We start from the raw sequence: 7,015 nt of genomic DNA, 5'->3' as shown, positions 1-7,015 counted from the left end.
GAGGACAGTTGGAATGAGGACAGTTAGAGTGAGGACAGTTGGAGTGAGGACAGTTGGAGTGAGGACAGAAGCAGTTAGAGTGAGGACAGTTGGAATGAGGACAGTTGGAATGAGGACAGTTAGAGTGAGGACAGTTGGAGTGAGGACAGTTGGAATGAGGACAGTTGGAATGAGGACAGTTAGAGTGAGGACAGTTGGAGTGAGGACAGTTGGAGTGAGGACAGAAGCAGTTAGAGTGAGGAAGATGGCGCCGGGAGAAGGCGACTCGCTAGGGAGCTCTAGTGACTTCATAGACAAATAGGCTTGTATTCCAGTGTAAACGCGTTTTGTTTTGATTTCGTTGCTTCGACTTGCTTTGTAAATATCTATTGTATATAACAGTGTAACTGAATAGTGTAGATAGTGGCGTCTTCGCACTTTTCTTTGCAAGAAACCGCGACGGCGGGGACCCGCTTTGTCCGCTCGCACGCAAAAAAACAACAACAAACAACAGCCCCGCGCCCCCCGCCATGGAGGCAGAGAACGGAGGCACGGACACCAGCGGATATAACATGGAAATCAGCGTCGGAATAAAATACAACAGGGACGCGCTGATCAAAATCAGGAAAGAACGGATATATCCCAACAGCAACTGGCAAGCTCCAGATCTTACGGATTTTCCTGAACTCAAAAAACAACGCTGGAGGAGGGGGAAGAGAGGGGGGCTTCTCGCCCGCTTGAGGAAGCGCGCGGATAAACCACCTCTCCCAAGCATACTGCTGGCAAATGTTCAATCGTTGGAGAATAAACTTTGTGAACTAAGAGCGCGTGCACAATACCAAAAAGACATAGCGCGATGCAATGTTCTGTGCCTAACGGAAACCTGGCTTACTCCTGACACAACGGACCACTCTATCGCGCTACCAGGATTCAGTGTATTCAGAGGAGACAGAAACGAACAATCCGGTAAGAAGAAGGGAGGGGGCGTATGTCTTATGATTAACGAAAACTGGTGTGTAAACACCACAGACATTGGGAAACACTGCTCAGCAGATCTTGAATATGTAATGGTACAATGCGTGCCGTTCTGGAGTCCGAGGGAATTCACGACAGTCACCATCATGGGTGTATACGTTCCTCCACAAGCGAACGTGACTGTCGCACTGAAAGAGCTGCAACGCGCCATCAGTGCACAGGAGACAAAACAACCCGAAATGGCCCTGGTGGTGACTGGGGATTTTAACAGGGCAAACCTGAGAGGCAGAATGCACACATTGTACCAGCACATTCACTTCCCCACGCGAGGCAGTAACACACTGGACAAATGTTACTCAAACATCCGACATGGCTACAAAGCCGTCCCTCGCCCCCCTTTCGGCAAATCGGACCACGCCTCCATCCTACTTGTACCCAGGTACCAACAAAAACTAAAAAGACAACCCCCAGCATTCCGAACCGCCCACTGCTGGTCAGACCAATCAGACGACATCCTGAGGGACTGCTTTGACCAAGTGGTGTGGGAGGAGTTCAAAGCTGCAGGAGACCTGGGCGAGTATGCAGATACGGTGTCATGCTTCATAAAGAAGTGCACCGACGACATAGTCCCCACAAAAAAAGTCAAAATAATGCCGAACCAAAAGCCTTGGGTCAACAGCGACGTCAGGGCTGCCCTTCACGCCAGGACCACCGCCTTCAGCTCTGGCACAACTGACCAATACAAGCAGGCACAATATGCCCTCCGGACCGCTATAAAAATAGCACGTAGAGATTATGGAAGGCAGCTGGAGTCAAAACTGGACACTAACAACCCCAGACACCTGTGGAGAGGGCTCCATGCTGCCACAGACTTCAAAGAGGTGAAACGACAGAACCCCAGCACGTCACCCACCCTACCGGACGAACTCAACGCGTTCTACGCTAGGTTCGACCCCTCTGCCAGAGCGCCTCCCCTCCTCCCCCCCCCCCTCTCCCACCCCTCTCCCCCTCTCCTCCCCCCCATCACCCCCACCACCCCTCCTCCCCCCCTCCCCACCCCCCCTCCTCTCCTCCCCCCCCACCTCTCCCCCCCCATCACCCCTCTCCTCCCCTCCTCCCCCCCCTGCCACCTCTCCCCCCCCATCACCCCTCCCCCTCGCCGCCCCCCCCACCACCCCTCCTCCTCTCCCCCCCCCAATCACCTCCCCTCCCCCCTTCCTCCCCCCCACCCCCCTTCCTCCCCCCCACCCCCCGATCACCTCCCCTCCCCCCTTCCTCCCCCCCACCCCTCAGCACCCGCACCCCCCCCCATTCCCACCTAACCACCAACCCCACCCACCCTCCACCCCCCACAGACCGCCCCCTCACCATCACTGAGGATGAAGTGTGCCGGTCGTTCCTGCGTATCAACCCACGCAAGGCGGCCGGCCCGGACGGCATCCCTGGGCGGGTCCTCAAGGCCTGCGCCCACCAGCTGGCAGCCATGTACACAGACATCTTCAACCAGTCCCTCTCCCTCCGACGAGTTCCCTCCTGCTTCAAGGCAGCAACAATCATCCCCATTCCCAAACAGCAAAAAGTGACCAGCCTCAATGACTGGCGCCCTATAGCCCTCACACCAATAGCCAGCAAGTGCCTTGAAAAGCTGGTCATATCAAAGATCCGTCCCACACTCCCCCCGGACCACGACCCGCTGCAGTTTGCATACCGCCCCAACAGGAGCACAGCGGATGCAGTGGCACACGTGCTCCACACCGCCCTGTCCCACCTGGAGGGGAAGGACACCTATGTGAGAATGCTGTTCGTGGACTACAGCTCAGCATTCAACACCATAGTACCCTCCAGGCTGGTAAGCAAACTCAGGGACCTGGGACTAAACACAGCGATGTGCGACTGGATCCTGGACTTCCTGACAGACCGCCGCCAGGTGGTGAGGGTGGGCAACCTCACCTCCTCCCCGCTGAACATCAGCATAGGAGCACCCCAGGGGTGCGTCTCCAGCCCCTTCTGGTACGACCTCTACACCCACGACTGCGTGGCGACTCAAACTTCAAACACCATCGTGAAGTTTGCAGACGACACAGCAGTCGTGGGGCTGATCTCGGGGGGCGACGAGACGGCCTACAGAGAGGAGGTGAGGGTCCTGGAACAATGGTGCCAGGACAACCACCTCTCTCTGAACGTCTCCAAGACCAAGGAGATCATTGTGGACTACAGGAGAGGGGGGGGCACACACCCCCCAATCACCATCAACGGCACAGTGGTGGAAAGGGTGGACAGCTTCAAGTACCTGGGAGTCAACATCCACCAGGACCTGACCTGGGCCGGCCACACCGCCACTGTTGTCAAAAAGGCCCAACAGCGAATACACGGACTCAGGCGCCTGAAGAAGTTTGGGCTAAGGAAAGAAATCCTCAGGGACTTCTACAGAGGCACCATTGAAAGCCTGCTGACTGGCTGCTTCACCGCCTGGTACGGGAACTGTACCACCATGGACCGCAGGGCGCTACGGAGGGTGAGGCGCGCGGCCCAGCACGTAACAGGAGACGAGTTGCCAGAACTGCACGAACTGTATAACCAGCGGTGCCTCAGGAGGTCCCTGAAGATCATCAAAGACACAAACCATCCCCACAACAGCCTGTTCTCCCTGCTACCCTCAGGGAGGAGATACAGGGTTCCAAAAGCACGCACAAATCGCTTGAGGAACAGCTTCTTCCCGCAGGCCACGAGACTCCTTAACATACACAAATAGTGTAGTAGTCGTATGCCTAATGTTTAATTGTATGTCTAACAAGGTACATGCTATTTGCACCTGTATGTCAATTACGTCGAATTTAAAATGTCTGAACACGTCTAACGTATGCACAATGCCTAATATTTAATTGTATGTTTAATAAGGTACATGCTACTTGCACTGTAATGTATGTCAAATACGTCGAATTAAAATGTCCGAACACGTCTAACGTATGCACATGACGTGCACCTATGTGCAATGAATATGCCACTGACTTGTCTTATCGCTATTCTGCCGCATTGCCTATTGCTGCTTAGTATTGCTTATTGATGCCTATTTCTTATTGCCTATTGCTCATTGCTTGTTGCCTATTTGTACTATGTCGTAAACGGAGTCCACAGCACAAGAATTTCACACGTGATACTTGTACCATGGAGTGACAATAAAAATCTTGAATCTCTTGAATCTTGAATCTTGAATCTTGAATCTTGACAGTTAGAGTGAGGACAGATTAGAAGCAGTTAGAGTGAGGAATCTAATCTGTTCGTGTAAACTGCCTCCAGATTTCTAGTTTTCAGAAGTGTAAACTGCCTCCTGACACCAGTCGGAGCCACAAAGATTATATCAAACATGTTTGAATTTCAAAGTGAAAAGTCTTGTAGTGTATACTGCCTCGTCTGAGTCAGTTATGTCGTGTATTTCAGTTTTTTCAGTGATACAAATCTGAATGAACCAGTCTTGTAGTGTAAACTCCTCAGGCTTTTCATAATCTGTTAAGATTTTCAAAGTATTTAGTGTATCACAGGCATTAGTGTGAACCACTCAGTTTAAATGGTGCGTCTTCTTCCAGTGTTGGGTTGTGATTGGTGTGCTGGCTGAGACAGTGCAAGGGCTTTTCGACACTTTAAAGATTCATCAAAGACAGTTTGCTCTTTCAATCAGTTTTACTGTTATGGGTATATTTTAGTCTTGCTATGATGAAGTTCCCCTGACCTTGCTAGATAGGCTTTAAATGGCAGCAGATGAGACAGTTCTTTGCATGATGGCTTACCTGGGGCCATGGGACGTAGTGAAGATGCGTTATAAAGACATTAACTTTTTTCTAATTAAAATGGAGAAAGAAATACAAGGAGATTTATCTTTAGCTCTGTGGCCCTTGGCTGTATACACACACACACACACACACACACACACACACACATAGAGACTCAGACAGAGACGCACATTGCACACACACACAGGCGCAAACACAGACACACACAAAATGCAGAAGAAGATTTTCATGGAACAGCAGCAATACATTCAACCTCAATATCAAAAAGATTCTCCAGGAATATAATATAATTTAATCCTCTTGCTTTGCTTCCTGTCTGATTAATAGATTTTATTAGCCATTATTGGATTATTGGCTTTAGATCATCCTTTTATGGGTAACTGAGTACGGTAATAGCGCGTGTGCATGTGTGTATGTTTTCAATTTATTATACAGTGCTGCCTTAGGCTTAGGGCTCTCTCTCACTCTCTCTCATAGTCTCTCGCCCTGTTCACCCTCTGATAGCACCAGAACAGTTCTATTGTTATAGATTTAGAATGAATATCCAGCAGCTGGACAGACAGTACTTCTAGTCATTATAGTGATGCAGTCAGCTAGCTTAGCATGTTTTGACAGCTTCCGATAATAATAAAATAAAAATAAAATAATATCATAAACACTCAACACATAACCAGACTTCCAGTCTGACTGTGTCTCCGCCGCTCACGTTGACAGACGGGTATCCAGCCATTGTCTCCTCCAACTTTCTTTGTACTGACAGCTGTGATTTAAAAGGAGCAGTGGGCCATGCAAATATGCATTATATATGTTATATATGTTATATATTATATATATATATATATATATATATATATATATATATATATATATATATATATATATATATATATATATATATATATATATATATATATATATAATATATATATATATATATATATGAAGAGTTCATTTGCAAAAACAGGTAAACGCCATTCTTAAAATGAACAAACAACGGCTGAGTTTCCCAACAAAGAAGCTTCTTAAGAGTTAAGAAGCTTCTTAAGGAGTTAAGAAGCTTCTTAAGGAGTTAAGAAGGCTCCAAAGAAGTGTTTCCCAAACGCCTTCTTAACAGTCGAGAAAAATAAAAAAAATAGAAGGCTCTTAAGAAGCATCTTAACTGGAGCGGCTCACTTGATGGCACTCTGAGCCCAGCAGTGGGCCACGACTCAGTGGTTGAGAAACACTGTTAACACCTAATCATGGTCATGTTAAACTTTATTAAACATTATTTATTTCAGACATGGACTGCAGTTCAAATTGCTTTATATACACAGCATACAACAAAACAGAAACACTACAGAATTTAAGCGACCTTGGGTTCTGTGAAAGGTGCTATATAAATCCACAACATTATAAAAGGAATCCATTCTGATTAGAGGAATATAGCCTACGGTAAAACATTTAAAACACAAGTAACCATACATACAGGGGAGATTTTCAAGTGTTCCCTAATTTTAAACACTAAAGGGTACATGAAAGAAAGGAAAAAGGGAAAAACACAAGAGGAACAGTGGACACAAGTATCTCCTTTTGCCTGACGCGGCTGGATCTGCCAGTGTTTTGTCATTAAGAAGGTGTTAAGAAGGCTCCAGACCCTTCTTACAAAACCTTCTTAACGAAAGATCATCTTAGCGCTAAGAAGCTTTTGGGAAACGCAGCCTTCTTAACGGAGGATAATTGGAAGATAATTTTAGGCTAAGAAGCAATCGGGAAACGCGTTGGCTTCGTTGGCTTCTTACGGGAGCCTTAAGAAGGCTCAAAGAAGCTTCTTAGCGCTAAGAAGCTTTTGGGAAACGCATGCCTTCGTAAAGAAGCAATTGGGAAACGCGTTTGCTTCTTAAGGGGGCCTTAAGAAGGGTTGAATTAGCTTCTTAGCGCAAAGAAGCTTTTGGGAAACCCAGCCAACATCTGTTTGATACTCCCTGGAGTGCACATAGAAAACATTATTGAGGTGATTTATGTGGAAATTATCAGATGAATATGTTTTAGTTATGATTGATAATAAACATTTCCCAAAAATAAATTAATTACAGTATCAATACATCAATATATAAAATAAAATGATAAAAAAATCCAAACGGAGATACCTGTTTTTGCAAATTAACTCTTGTGTGAACATACTCTATATGTATATATATATATATATATATATATATATATATATATATATATATACATACATACATACATACATACATACATACATACATACATACATACATACATACAGA

At 46.8% G+C, this 7,015-nt stretch overlaps 1 protein-coding gene across 1 annotated transcript in view; it reads left to right on the top strand.

Annotated features, from left to right (window-relative positions):
- The window catches only part of kif26ba (kinesin family member 26Ba), a gene marked incomplete at both ends in the record, with an annotated part of 135,376 nt that overhangs the window by 92,509 nt on the left and 35,852 nt on the right, over positions 1–7,015 (top strand).

This window comes from Poromitra crassiceps, assembly GCF_964638095.1.
Source record: "Poromitra crassiceps genome assembly, chromosome: 14".
Classification (NCBI taxonomy): domain Eukaryota; kingdom Metazoa; phylum Chordata; class Actinopteri; order Beryciformes; family Melamphaidae; genus Poromitra; species Poromitra crassiceps.
This window is presented reverse-complemented; position numbering and strand designations above follow the sequence as displayed.